Raw genomic sequence first — 14,983 nt, 5'->3', positions numbered from 1 at the left:
CCTGATGGTCCCCCCCCAGCAACCCGACCAAGGCCTTCCAAGAAAAACGCCACGACCGAAGAATAAAACTGGATCGGAGCGCGGGGGGCAAGAGACGAACAGGCAACTGAGTCAACGAAAACAAGTGCCAAGGAGAGAAAAGAGCATTTTCAAAGTCCCGAAAAAGATAGTCATCTCTCCGTAAGCACCAGTCACCCAAGAATCGCAGCAAGCAAGCCAGATTATAGAGGCCGATATCCGGGAGTCCCACACCACCGATCCTCCCCGAGCCGAACAAATAAGAGATCGATATCTGAGACTTCTTGCCCTGCCAGAGGAATCGGGTCAGCTGCCTATGAAGCCGTCGAAGATCACTACGGCGAAGACAAAGAGGCAGCAACTGGAGTACATACAACCAGCGGGGAAAAATAACCATCTTATACAAATGAACCCTACCGTAAAAAGAAAGAGGCAGAGACATCCACTGTGCAAAACTACCCTCCGTAGCGGCCAACAAAGCATCTACATTAGCACGATATATCCGACCCACACAGCTCGTGAGTTGCACTCCCAAATATTTGAACACACCATCCGCCCACCGTAATGGAAACTGCCCTGGCCACTCCAATCGCACCGCTTCGGCAGTAGCTAACGCCAAAGATTTATCATAATTCAATTGAAAGCCCGAAAAATCACCATACTCCGTAAAAAGCGACATAAGAGCAGGAAAGGAATCCCACGGGGAGGTCAAATGAACCAACAAATCGTCCGCAAATGCCGAAATCTTAAACTCTCGGCCGCCGAGATAAACACCCCGAACCGCCGGATTAGCAGAAATTTCGTGAATTAAGGGATCCAAGGTGAGCACGAAAAGGAGAGGAGACAAGGGGCAACCCTGTCTGGTACCCCGCTGAATTGGAAACCCCGCCGAAGAAACTCCATTAACCAGCACCCTGGCCTGCGGATTGTGATACAACGCAGCCACCGCATCACTAAAGAAACCTCCCATACCATAATGTTGAAGAGTACAAAACAAAAAGTCCCACAAAACCCTATCAAAGGCCTTATGGGCATCAAAACTGACCAACAAAGAAGAAACCTTCTCTCGCTCCACCCACTCCAGAGAAGCCAGTATAGTACGTAAATTGCGAGTGGACGACCGACCTTTGACGAACCCAACTTGAGGATCCGCCACCAGTGAGGGCAAGATACCCGCCAACCGGTTGGCCAACAATTTAGCAAAGAATTTAGCTTCAGCATTCAACAGGGAAATGGGGCGATACGAGGAGGCCTTTAATGGGTCCTTCCCGGGCTTAAGCAAAACCACAATCTGAGCAACCTGAAGAGAAGACGGGAGAGCCCCATCGCGGACCGCAGTGTTAAACACATCAACCAGAACCGGGGCCACGTCCGCAAGTAGAAGTCTGTAAAATTCATTGCGAAAGCCATCGGGCCCCGCCGCCTTTTGCAGCGGAGAGCTACCAAGAACCAATGATAGCTCTTCGACTGTAAAAGGAGCCTGCAATCGCGCACTCTGAGCGTCTGTCACTACCGGGTGAGAGACCTGATCCAAATAAAGATCCCCCGCCAACGTAGAAACCGGTGGAGCAGCATACAGCTCCTGGAAATATTGGTGAAACACCGCTCCCATATCCTCATCCTTGTGGACCAGAACACCATCTGCCCGGCGGAGATGTAGAATTGGGGAAAACCCCTTAGCACGCCGAATTAAATTAGCCAAAAGCTTACCACTCTTATTAGCATGCAAATACAGTTGAAATTTATAGTATGCCAATGATTTCATAGCCCGATCATGTAATAGTTCCCGCAGCGACAACTGTGAAGCCAATAATAACGCTCTATTGATCCCAGTGGGATGAGCCCCATAGCGCCGACGATCCTCCTGAACCTGGCGCTTCATCTGGAGCACCTGACGGTCGCGCCGTTTTTTCTTCCGGCTGGAGTAAGCAATGATCTCACCCCGCAATACCACCTTAGCAGCCTCCCAGTAAAGAAATGAGTCCCCTCTATGAGACGTATTATGAAAAGCATAGTCCTTCCATTTGTCTACCAAGAAAGTATGAAACTCCTGGTCAGTATAGAGCGAAAGAGGAAACCGCCAATGAAAGCCCCCAGGGGCATCTCCAGGAAACTCTAAAATAAGAACAATCATAGCATGATCTGAAACATCATATCCTCCAATCTCCGCCGAGCTCACCTGCGAAAACAGGGAGTCCGTGAGCAACCAATAATCAATACGGGACTGCGTTGCATGGGCGCTAGACGTATGAGTGTAGTCGCGGTCTCCAGGGTGTAACACCCGCCACACATCAATCAAAGACATAGAAGAAGCAAATAAGGGAAGGCCTCTATTCGGGGCATACCTGTCGTGAGGAAGGGGAGTAGATTTGTCAATAGTGGGATCAAAAGCTTGATTAAAATCCCCCCCCCAACACCACTGGGAGATCCTGATGAAGGAGTCTGGTGAAGGAACGCATAAAGGACCCATCCCAAATGTTAGGAGCATATAAATTACACAAGAGCAAATCCTGCCTATTAAGTGTGACTTTAGCTACCAGATAACGCCCCTGCGGGTCAGACCATACCTTATGGGTAGTCAGATGCAGCCCTTGCGACATAAAATGACCACCCCTGCCCTTCGGTGCAGACCCGAAGACTCCAAAATCTCGCCCACCCACCAACGGCAGAGTTTAACATGTTCCGCAGAAGAGAGGTGGGTCTCCTGCAAAAATGCTATATCCGCCTTTTGTCGATTCAACGCACTAAGAATTTTTTGACGTTTAACAGGAGAGGTGATACCATGGACATTCCAGGAGATAAACTTAATTACCATGAGTAGTAAAAGCTAAGGTAAAAAGAAGGATAGCTGAATAAACAATCGGGGGAACCGTCCCAGCCAGCGGCTCCTTCCCTAAACCTAAGATCACCCACAGTCCAAAAAAACCAGACATATCCAAACTCCAACACCTCGGGTCACACAACCACCTCCATTCACACCCAAGTACACCCATCCAAACACTCCATGCATACAAACCCCCCTCCCAAGCCCAGCCCCATACCACTCAGCAACCCCCCCCCCCAGCCACCTCCCAATCACCAACCCCAAATTCCCATGTACAGATCTGGAAGAAACCCAGATACAAGTCACGCTGAAAAGCCCTCCCGAGCCCACCCCCCAACTTCCAGATAAACTAAACACCAGCCCACAAAGAGGAAATACAGTAAAATAGACTAAATAAATAACTCAACAAATAAAATAAGAATAAACAATTATTGAGGAGGAACAGGCAGCTATGCAGGGGAAAATTCTCCCAATACATACCCCAAAGAAGACAACATAGCAGAAAATGAATTAAACCCGCATTATGCTGAGAGAGTACAAACGAGAACTATATCAAAAGCAAAAGGGGGCACCATGACAGGAAAGCAGTCTATCCCCAACGGGGGAATAGTGCCATAACATCCAACACACAGTCAAACAAAGACAGCAGAAACATAACCAAAGGGCTGGAGTCCTCGGACATGGGTCAGGCGGAGAAGATTTCAGCAGCTCCCAAAACTCCAGCACCACCGCTCCCCCGGCAGCCCATGGCAAAGTCCGAGGCTGCGTGCTAGCCGCGGCAAAACAGCAAGATAGCCAGCCCAGTATAGTCCAGGAACCAGAAACTAGGAAACAGATAAAGGTCAAGGGCTAGGCGCCGCTCCCGCTAGGCGTTGCACAAAAGCCAAGGCAGCGGCCACGGAGTCAAAAAAGTGAGAGCGACCCTTCAAACATAGAAACATAGAAATTGACGGCAGAAAAGGGCCATAGCCCATCGAGTCTGCCCATACCAATGACCCACTCCCTGATTCTTACTCTCCTATAGATCCCACATGAATATCCCATTTTCTCTTAAAATCTTACACGCTGTTGGCCTCAATCACCTGCTGAGGCAGCTCGTTCCAATGATCAACCACCCTTTCGGTGAAGAAGTACTTCCTAGCATCACCTTGAAATTTCCCTCCCCTGATTTTCAGCGAGTGTCCTCTGGTTACCGTGGGCCCTGTAAGACTGAAGATATCATCTTTCACCTCTATACGCCCCGTGATATATTTAAAGGTCTCAATCATGTCCCCTCTCTCTCTTCGCTCCTCCAGTGAGTACATCCGCAGTTTTTTTAACCTTTCTTCATACGTGAGATCCCTGAGCCCCAAGACCATCCTGGTAGCCATTCGTTGAACCGACTCAACTCTCAACACATCTTTCCGGTAGTGTGGTCTCCAGAATTGAACACAATACTCGAGATGAGGTCTCACCATGGATCTGTACAGTGGCATTATAACTTCAGGTTTTCTGCTGACAAAACCCCTACGGATGCAGCCCATCATTTGTCTTGCCTTGGACGAAGCCTTCTCCACATGATTGGCAGCCTTCATATCATTGCTAATGATCACTCCTAAATCTCGTTCCACCGTGGTCCTGGACAAGGTTTCACCATTTAGTGTGTATGTTCTGTGTGGATTTTTTTTGCCTAGGTGCATTACTTTACATTTTTTAGCATTGAAGCCTAACTGCCAAGTTGATGACCACTGTTCTAGCTGCCGTAGGTCCTGCGTCATAAAGTCAGGCACACTGCTTTTGTCTACTATGTTGCATAGTTTGGCGTCGTCGGCAAACAGTGATACCTTTCTTCTGAGCCCTTGGGTCAAATCTCCTATGAATAAATTGAATAGAATTGAATAGTGTGAATAGAATTGAATAGAATAGAATCGTGTTGAACTTTGAGATGGGCAGGATAGAGAAGCGCAAACTGGATGTGCAGCTCATGGAGTTGACGGCAAACTCCTTTCTCCGGGCAGCCAATTGAACTGAGAAGTCCTGGAAGCACAAAATCTTCTGATTTTCATAGGTGAGGGGGCCCTTCGCCCGAATAGCCCGCAGGATCTTCACCTTGTGGGCGTAATTCAACACCTTGAAGATTACCACCCTAGGACGGGTAGCATCCTGGCGGCGAACTCCCAGACGGTGCACTCTTTCAATCCGCAGGGGCCCCGCAGTCGAAGGAAGCTGAAGAGACTGCACCAACCAGGATTCCAGAAAGGAATGCAGCTGCCCATCCAACACCGATTCGGGGACACCAACAAGTCGCAAATTGCTGCGCCTGGAGCGATTCTCCAGATCCTCCACCTTAAGTTCCAGCTGGCGTATTTTTGAGTCTGCCGCTGTCTGTGCCTCCCTAGACTGCCCAGCCGAGTCCTCCAAATCAGATACCCTTTGTTGAAAGGAGCCAAACTCCGCTCTAAGATGGCTCACAGAATCATCCAAGCCATCTAATTTGTCTGAGAGCTTTTGGAGCTGGGAGGTAAGGGTGTCTTGAATCGCTGCCCGCACCTCCGTTATAATATCCGCCACCCACTCAGAGCGTGGTGAAGAAGGAGACACGAGGGCCAGCTCAGCCATCTTAGAATCAGCCACCGGAGGCTTCTCCCGATCTTTGCGGGGCACTTTTGCAGCCATAGCTCCCCAAACAGAGCGAAAAATGCTGCCGGGACTTCACCCCCGAAACCGGAAGTCGGGGAAAGCAGACCGCGCCGATAGCAACGCCGGCCGAGCACAAAAAATACAAGCGAGCCCGGGAGCTCCTCTCACACACGTCGGCTCACCAAGACGGCATCACGTGACCTCCTGTAAACCTTGTTTAAAGTGTGAAGGTCATTTAAGTTTTGGTTTGATTCCATCCTCTTTCTATAAGGTATCCACTGTGTTTGTCTTATGCATTTTTGAATTTTGTCACTGTTTTTTGTCTCCACCATTTCTACAAAAAAAAAAAAAAATAATAATAATAATAAAAGAAAGAACTATTCAGTTTTCCATTTGCAGCTTCCACAGAGTTGCCAAAAAATTTCATGGAATGAGGACAGGGCTAAACCATTCCAGTTTTCACCCTATAGCTCTTATAAACTTCCAAATTCCTCTCTGAAAGGGAAGACTCCCATTACATGGAGTTTAATGGCAACCTTATGTCTTTCTAGCGATTTAAGAACAATGACATAAAGAACACAAAAGAGCACACAAGTAGTTCCTCCTTTCTTTTACAGTCAGAACATCAGAAATTAACAAATACTTTCAAATTACTTTTACCATTAACTTGAAAAAGAAAAAATAAATCAGCACTACAAAGATTTCAATTCAGGATTTCAATTTTATGTAAACATGCTGAGCTGTTCAACAAGCCTAACATTGCCACCTGCTGGCCTCCTAAATGCTATTACTACTGTATTTATTAAACAGAAAGGAAGACAAAAACACTCACCTTAGGTACAAACATTTTAAAATGATTGGGGTTACCAAACTTTACTTTACTTCACATTATTTGATGTTTCGCCTCACCTGAAGCTTGCAGCAAATTACAATGAAAACAATGCAGTTCATTAATTACTCATTTCAGAAACTCATCTCAGTGAAATACTTCCTAAAAAAACCAAGCCATGAAAAATCTCTTAAAATCTTTCGGAGCAGTGAATTTGTCAAGGTTCTAAAGGCAACTAATTCCACAATTTAGGCCCTCATATTTCAATAGAGTATTTAAGAGTAGACTGTAATTTAACTTTGCTCGATATTTCTAAGAAACCCTGTGAAACCAACCTAAGATGCCTAATCTGGTTGTATTGTTTCAATAGGTCTGACAAATATACCAGGCCCTCTGACTATAAAACATTAAATACCAAATATAATTGTGGTAACATGAACAATGGCAGGGGCGGAGCCTGGATAAAGTGGAGTCACCCTGAGGTTTAAGTCAAACAGAAAACATAATATTTTACTTAAAAGATGCCAGGTAAGGAGAGTCCTGTTTAGTAACATACGCTAGACCTTAGACGTATAAATGTCCTCCCTTGGCCTGCTCCTGTAGGGCCACATTGTACACACTACGGTCTGTCAGCAAGGCAGCACACTCCACTTTACCAATACACTCAAATAAATAATAGACTAGTCTGCATCCAGCCAGGTCAAAGATACAGATCTGAAATGTTCCAAGTTGAACTCAACCTGACTGTTGCAGTTCAGGAAGCATATGCAATGGGCTGACTGCATTTCTCTGGGCCTCCTTACCCTACATTTTTATACCTCCTGGACCATGCACACCTGACTCTGCCCCTCCCCCTTTGGATGGGACTGGGAGTTTTAAGGAAAGGAAAGGGGATGTGATTTGGAATACTGCCTTTTTATGGTTACAATCAAAGCTATTTACACATTATATACAGGTACTTCTTTTGTACCTGGGGCAATGGAGAGTTAAGCTATCTACCTAGAGTCACAAGGAGCTAAAATGGGAATCAAGCCATTAGGCTATGCCTCCTACTCTGTTACTGCCTCACAGTAATTTAATCCTTTATTTGGCATCGTTGCTCAGAAGCAATATTTATTTCTATGGCTCTTATGGGAGATCTGCATCTCCAAATGCCTGCTACCTTGACACTGTTGCTCTTGTTCAACATCAAGTTCAGTAAAGAAGCCGTTTCACTATCTGGCAATTAAAGGGTTAAAGGAAATATGCTGCTCAACTGGAAGCCAATGTAATTCTGCCAAAAGTGACGTGTAACAATCGGTAGATGTTTTGTTCTTTGATAACCGGTCTGCTGTATTCTGTACCAACTGTAGCCTATCTGGTATTTTGGTAGACCACAACACAAACTACTGCAATAATCAACCCTAGAGATCATGCAAGAATGTATTAAAATAGCAAGATCTTTTTCATTAAGGCTAGGTAGACTAGGCAATCGTAGACTAGCAAAGGCTTATTGAATCACAGAGGAAATTTGTTTTGAAAAACTTTAGGGCTTTGTCTAACCAAATTACTAAATGTTTTACTTCAACCTTTTTTTTTTTTTTTCCATTACAGGAACACCATCTATATAAGATGGAAGAGGTCTTTGATTTCCTGAACATAAATACTACTACTACTACTTATTTCTATAGTGCTACTAGACATACGCAGCACTGTGCATCAAAACACAGAAGAGACAGTTCCTGCTCAAAAGAGCTTACAATCTAGTCAAGACAAGACAAACTGGATAAGAAGGTACCATCTATATACAGTGCTCAGATAGGGGAATTACAGAGGGAATGACAAGACAGATATTGGAGCTTAGCAGGTGGGCTGGAGTTTAGAATTGAAAGTAGCTTCAAATAAGTGAGTCTTGAATATGGATTTGAATACTATCAGAGATAGAGCCTGACGTACTTAGTCAGCTAGTTTGTTCCAGGCATACAGTGCAACAAAGTAGGAGTCTGGAGTTGGCCATAAGGAGAAGGGTACAGACAAGAGAGACTTACCTGATGAACGGAGTGCCAGGGGGAGAGAGTAGGGATTGTGAGGGAGAGATGAGAGAGGAGAGATATTGAGAAGCTGTGGAGCGAATATATTTGTAGATTAGTAAGAGGAGTTTGAACTGTATGCGGAAACAAAAAGGAAGCCAATGAAGTGATTTGAGGAGACAGGTAATTTGGGCATAGTGACATTGGCAGAATATGAGGCATGCAGCAGAGTTCTGAACTGATTGAAGGGGAGAGAAATGGTTTACTGGAAGGCCAGTGAGAAGGTTGCAGTAATCTAGGTGAGAGGTGATGAGGGTCTTAGCAATGCACACAGAAAGCAGTTACTTACCGTAACAGGTGTTATCCAGGGACAGCAGGCAGATATTCTTAACGATGGGTGACGGCACCGACGGAGCCCCGGTACGGACAATTTTAGAGTGATTGCACTCTAAGAACTTAGAAAGTTCTAGTTAGGCCGCACCGCGCATATGCGAGTGCCTTCCCGCCCGACGGAGGCGCGCGGTCCCCAGTTAAGATAAGCCAGCTAAGAAGCCAACCCGGGGAGGAGGGTGGGACGTAAGAATATCTGCCTGCTGTCCCTGGATAACACCTGTTACGGTAAGTAACTGTGCTTTATCCCAGGACAAGCAGGCAGCATATTCTTAACTGATGGGTTACCTCCAAGCTAACAAAAGAGGGATGGAGGGAAGGATGGCCATTAGGAAAATAAATTTTGTAAAACAGATTGGCCGAAGTGTCCATCCTGTCTGTAGAACGCATCCAGACAATAATGTGATGTGAAAGTATGAACTGAGGACCAAGTAGCAGCCTTGCAGATTTCCTCAATAGGAGTGGATCTGAGGAAAGCCACAGACGCTGCCATAGCTTGAACTCTATGGGCCGTGACAGAACCTTCCAGTGTCAGTCCGGTCTGAGCATAACAGAATGATATGCAAGCAGCCAGCCAATTGGATATCGTGCGTTTAGAAACAGGATGACCCAGCTTGTTAGGATCAAAAGACAGGAATAGTTGAACAGAAGATCTGTGAGACTTAGTGCTTCTAAATAGTAAGCCAAAGCACGCTTACAGTCCAAAGTATGCAAAGCCTGTTCCCCTGGATGAGAATAAGGTTTCGGAAAGAAAACAGGTAAGACAATGGACTGGTTAAGGTGAAAGTCAGAGACAACTTTAGGAAGAAACTTTGGATGCGTACGCAGAACCACCTTGTCATGATGAAAAACAGTGAAAGGCGGATCTGCAACTAGTGCATGTAACTCACTGACCCTCCTGGCAGAGGTGAGGGCAATAAGGAAGACCACTTTCCAAGTGAGAAATTTGAAATGAGTTGTGGCCAACGGTTCAAAATGAGGCTTCATCAAAACAGAAAGAACCACATTAAGATCCCAGACCACAGGAGGGGCTTGAGAGGTGGTTTCAGATTAAAAAGTCCCCGTATGAATCTGGAAACCAAAGGATGAGCAGTAAGAGGTTTTCCGTGAACTGGCTCATGAAAAGCAGTAATGGCACTGAGGTGGACTCTGATAGAAGTAGATTTGAAACCAGAGTTAGACAAAGAAATGAGATAATCCAACACTAGTTCTACTGCTAGCGAAGTTGGATCATGATGATGCAGAAGGCACCATGAGGAAAACCGGGTCCACTTCTGTTGATAGCATTGAAGAGTGGCCGGCTTCCTGGAAGCATCAAGAATAGAACGGACAGGCTGAGAAAGAAGTGAGTGGGTCGAGCTCTGCCCGAGAGATACCAAGCTGTCAGGTGCAGAGACTGCAGGTTGGGATGTAGAAGGGACTGCTGATGCTGAGTAAGCAGAGTAGGAAATACTGGAAGAAGGATGGGCTCCCTGGAACTGAGTTGAAGAAGACGGGAGAACCAATGTTGCCTGGGCCACTGTGGAGTAATGAGAATCATGGTGGCTCGAGCCCTCTGAAGTTTGAACAAGGTCCGCAACATGAGAGGTAGAGGAGGAAAGGCATGAAGGAACCGACTGGTCCAATCCAGAAGAAACGCATCTGGTGCCAGACGATGAGGGGAGTAGAGTCTGGAGCAAAAGAGAGGCAGTTGATGATTGTGAGGAGCCGCAAAGAGGTCCACTTGCAGAGTTCCCCATTGAGCGAAAATGGACTGGAGAGTCATGGGATCGAGAGTCCATTCGTGAGGTTGGAGAATCCTGCTGAGATTGTCGTCCAAGGAATTCTGCTCTCCCTGGATGTAGACGGCTTTCAGGAATAATTGGCAAGCTATCGCCCAAGACCAAATCTTTTGGGCCTCCTGACACAACAGGTGAGAGCCCATCCCACCCTGTTTGTTGATGTAGTACATTGCAACTTGATTGTCTGTGCAAAGCATTAGGACTTGAGGAAAGAGGAGATGCTGAAAAGCCTTGAGGGCGTAAAACATCGCTCTGAGTTCCAGGAAATTGATGTGATGTCTCTTTTCCTGGGCAGTCCAAAGACCTTGAGTTTGGAGATCGTTCAAGTGAGCTCCCCAGGCATACGGGGAGTCGTCTGTGGTGATGACGAGATGATGAGGAGGCAGATGGAATAGAAGACCTCCGGAGAGATTTGAAGATTTCAACCACCATTTCAGAGACTGTCGAAGAGACGATGTCACAGATATGTGTCGCGAACAAGGATCCGTTGCCTGGGACCATTGGGTAGCCAGGGTCCATTGAGGAGTGCGCAGGTGAAGACGTGCGAAGGGGGTGACATGAACTGTCGACGCCATGTGGCCCAAGAGTACCATCATTTGTTTGGCAGAGATGGAAAGCTGTGGGAGCACCTGTTGACAGAGATGAAGAAGGGTCTGAAGGCAGTTGGATGGAAGAAACGCCCTCAGAACAGTGTCCAATATCGCTCCAATAAATTAAAGTCGCTGAGTTGGAATGAGATGTGACTTGGGAAGGTTGATCTCGAAACCCAAGATTCGGAGAAACTGGATGGTCTTGTTGGTGGCAAGAAGCACTGCCTGAGGTGAAGGAGCCTTGATTAACCAGTTGTCCAGGTAAGGGAAGACTTAGAAATTGTGAGAGCGTAGAAAGGCGGCTACCACAATGAGACATTTGGTGAACATCCTGGGAGAGGAAGCCAGACCGAAGGGTAACACCTTGTACTGGTAATAGGAACGATTGATGAGAAATCGAAGGTACTGTCTGGAGGCCAGATTGATCGGTATGTGGGTGTAGGCTTCCTTGAGATCCAGGGAGCATAGCCAGTCGCCTTGAGTGAGAAGAGGGTAAAGTGTGGCAAGAGAGAGCATTTTGAACTTCTCCTTGACCAAACATTTGTTGAGATCTCTGAAATCTAATATGGGTCTGAGATCTCCAGTCTTTTTTGGGACTAGAAAGTACCTGGAGTAAAATCCCTGACCTCTCTGCTCTGGAGGAACTTCTTCGATGGCATTGAGGAGAAGGAGGGACTGAACTTCTTGACCGAGAAGGAGGGACTGAGATTTGTTGGAAGCAGACTCTTTTGGAGGACTTGGTGGTGGTATAGTCTGAAAGTTGAGGGAATACCCGTGATGGATGATGGACAGAACCCATCTGCAGTGATTACTTCCCAACGGCTCAGAAAAAATTGGAGATGTTCCCCAATGGGTTGCAGTAGAGGAGAAGAAGAGGGAAGACTGGCTATGTCCTGGAGGAGGAAGTCAAAAGGGCTGAGTGGTCTTAGGCTGAGCAACAGGTTTTACTGGTGGTTGCTGCTGTTGACGAGCCTGCTGGTGCTGTTGCTGCCGTTGCCTCCGAGGCTGGGGAGGTTGAGGATGAAGAGGCCGAGCTGAGAAACGACGCAGGTAAGACGCCTGCTGTCTAAAAGGACGAGCAGGAGGGGGTTTATTTTTGGTTTTCAATAAGGTATCCCATCTAGTCTCGTGAGCATAAAGTTTCTGGGTGGTGGTATCCAGAGATTCACCAAACAGCTCGTCACCCAGGCAGGGAGCATTGGCAAGGCGGTCCTGGTGGTTCACATCAAGTTCTGAGACACGGAGCCAAGCTAATCGTCTCATAGCGACAGCCATTGCTGTAGCTCGAGATGTGAGCTCAAACGTGTCGTAGATGGAGCGAACCATAAACTTCTGGAGTTGGAAAAGACTGGAAGTACATTCTTGAAAAGCAGACAGCTTGCGTTCCGGGAGGTACTTCTGAAAAGTGGTAAGCTGCTGAATGAGATGTTTCAGGTAGAAATAAAAATGGAATGCATAGTTACCTGAACGATTGGCCAACATAGCGTTCTGATATAACTGCTTGTCAAATTTATCCATGGCCTTCCCCTCTCTGCCAGGAGGGACAGAAGCGTACACACTAGAGCCCGCAGTTTTCTTCAGGGTCGACTCTACAAGTAAAGACTCATGTGGGAGCTGAGGCTTGTCAAACCCTGGAATAGGGATAACTTATAAAGAGACTCTAACTTTCTAGGAGCTCCTGGAATGGTGAGAGGAGTCTCAAGATTTTTATAAAAGGTTTCCCTCAAGATGTCATGTAAGGGTAATTTTAGGAATTCCCTGGGAGGTTGATCAAAGTCCAAAGCATCAAGAAATGCTTTGGACTTTTTGGAATCAGACTCCAATGGAATAGAAAGGGTGTCTGACATTTCTTTAAGAAATTTAGTGAAGGAAGTCTGCTCTGGCTTACTATCGGGCTCCTGAACAGAGGGATCAGCCTCATCCGAGGAAAAGTCATCATCGGTACCGAGAGGATCCTCGGAATCATCCCATAAATCAGGGTCCCGCACCAAAGGGAGTCGTCCCTGGGAGAGAGGAGAAGAGACCTCCGGATGTCGGGTTTTGCGTATCGATTTGCCTGATCGCATTGATACCGTACCTGGGGATGTATGGAAAGCGGTACGGAGGTTTTGGTCAGAGAGCGGCACCGGCTCAGAGACTGACTGAACCGCTCTACGCAAGGTTTTCTGTTCCGCTGATAGAATAGGCATGGATACCGAAGAGGTAGAATGTAGCGGTGCCGATAAAGTCGATGCCGACAAAATAGGCTGGTCGACAACCGGCACCGAAGGCTCAGAGGGTACCGACCCTGGAAGGTTCGGTGTCAAAAGAGCCGGGAGGAGTTGTTGCAACTGCTCTTTAAGTTGGACCTGGAGAATGGACGCTATGCGGTCATCCAATGATGGTCCCGATGGCACTGGTACCACTTTTCTCTTTTTCGGTACCTGTGGTGCAGCTCTACGCTCAGGAGAAGTAGATGCCGAGGCAGTGACTTCTATAGGAGCGGAGCGTTTACGGGGCCGGTGCGCGGTCTGCAGGACTTGGCTCACTGCTTGGTCGACCGGCGGGCCTAGAACAGTAGGGTATGGCGTCTTAGCTGGCTTACCTGGGGGATGCGACACCGAAGACACGTCCTGCGGTGTAGAAAGGGCCGGTGCCGATTTCAAGGACGCCGCCGATGCCAGGGTCGATGCCGGTGGACCCTCCATAGCGGTACCGAAAAGAAGCTGTTGTTGAATTTGGCGATTTTTTAAAGTTCTCTTTTGAAGAGAAGTGCAACGGGTGCACGTCGAAGCCCTATGATCCGGACCCAAGCACTGAAGACACCAATTGTGCGGGTCGGATAAAGATATAGGGCGTGCACACCGCTGACACTTCTTAAAGCCCGGTGAAGGGGGCATGAAGGGAAAAACGGCAGTTGCAAAATCGAAGGTCGAGACTTCGATGTTGCCAACAGGCCCCGCCGGGGCCGACCGAAAAATAAAGAAAAAAAGATATTTCTTGTTTTTTGTTTTTAAGTTATAGAAAAGGAAAAAAATGTGAACAATTTCACGAAAAAACATGCGAGCGGGAAGGCGAAGAAAAACTTTTCAACAGCCGTTGAAAAAAAACCAAACCGCGTCTTCTTAGCTCTGCGGAAACTAAGAAACTGGAGACCGCGCGCCTCCGTCGGGCGGGAAGGCATTCGCGCATGCGCGGTGCGGCCTAATTAGAACTTTCTAAGTTCTTAGAGTGCAATCACTCTAAAATTGTCCGTACCGAGGCTCCGTCGGTGCCGTCACCCATCAGTTAAGAATATGCTGCCTGCTTGTCCTGAGATAAAAGAAGGATCTGATTTTAGCGATATTGTAGAGAAAGAAACAACAGGTTTTGGCAGTCTGTTGGATATGTGAAGAGAAGGAGAGAGAGGAGTCAAAGATTACCCTGAGGTTGTGAGCTGAAGAGACAGGGACAATGAGGGTGTTGTTCACAGAAATAGAGAATGGGGGAAGAGGAGAGATGGGTTTATGTGGAAAGATAACAAGCTGAGTCTTGGCCATGTTAAATTTTAGATTGCGCGAGACATCCAGGCAGCGATGTCAGACAAGCACCTTGAAATTCAGGACTGAATGTCCGTCGAGATTTCAGATGTAGAGCAATAGATCTGTGGGTCGTCAGCATAGAGATGATACTGAAAGCCATGGGAGGAGATTAGAGCACCAAGAGAAGAAGTATAGATGGAACAGAGAAGTGGTCCCAAGACAAAGCCCTGAAGTACACTGACTGACAGAGAGATAGCAATGGAGGAGGATCCACCACAGAATACGCTAAAGATGTGATACAAAAGCTAGGAAGAAAACCATGAGATAATAGATCCCTGAAATCCAAGTGAGGACAGCATATCGATGACTAGGTGTTGATTTACCATGTCAAAATCTGCATAGATCAAGAATGATAAGGATGGA

At 46.9% G+C, this 14,983-nt stretch overlaps 1 protein-coding gene across 2 annotated transcripts in view; it reads right to left on the bottom strand.

Annotated features, from left to right (window-relative positions):
- The window catches only part of GALNT2 (polypeptide N-acetylgalactosaminyltransferase 2), a 477,304-nt gene that overhangs the window by 53,675 nt on the left and 408,646 nt on the right, over positions 1-14,983 (bottom strand). The gene's annotated exons all lie outside the window — the stretch shown is intronic.

This window comes from Geotrypetes seraphini, chromosome 3, assembly GCF_902459505.1.
Source record: "Geotrypetes seraphini chromosome 3, aGeoSer1.1, whole genome shotgun sequence".
NCBI classification, from domain to species: Eukaryota; Metazoa; Chordata; class Amphibia; order Gymnophiona; family Dermophiidae; genus Geotrypetes; species Geotrypetes seraphini.
This window is presented reverse-complemented; position numbering and strand designations above follow the sequence as displayed.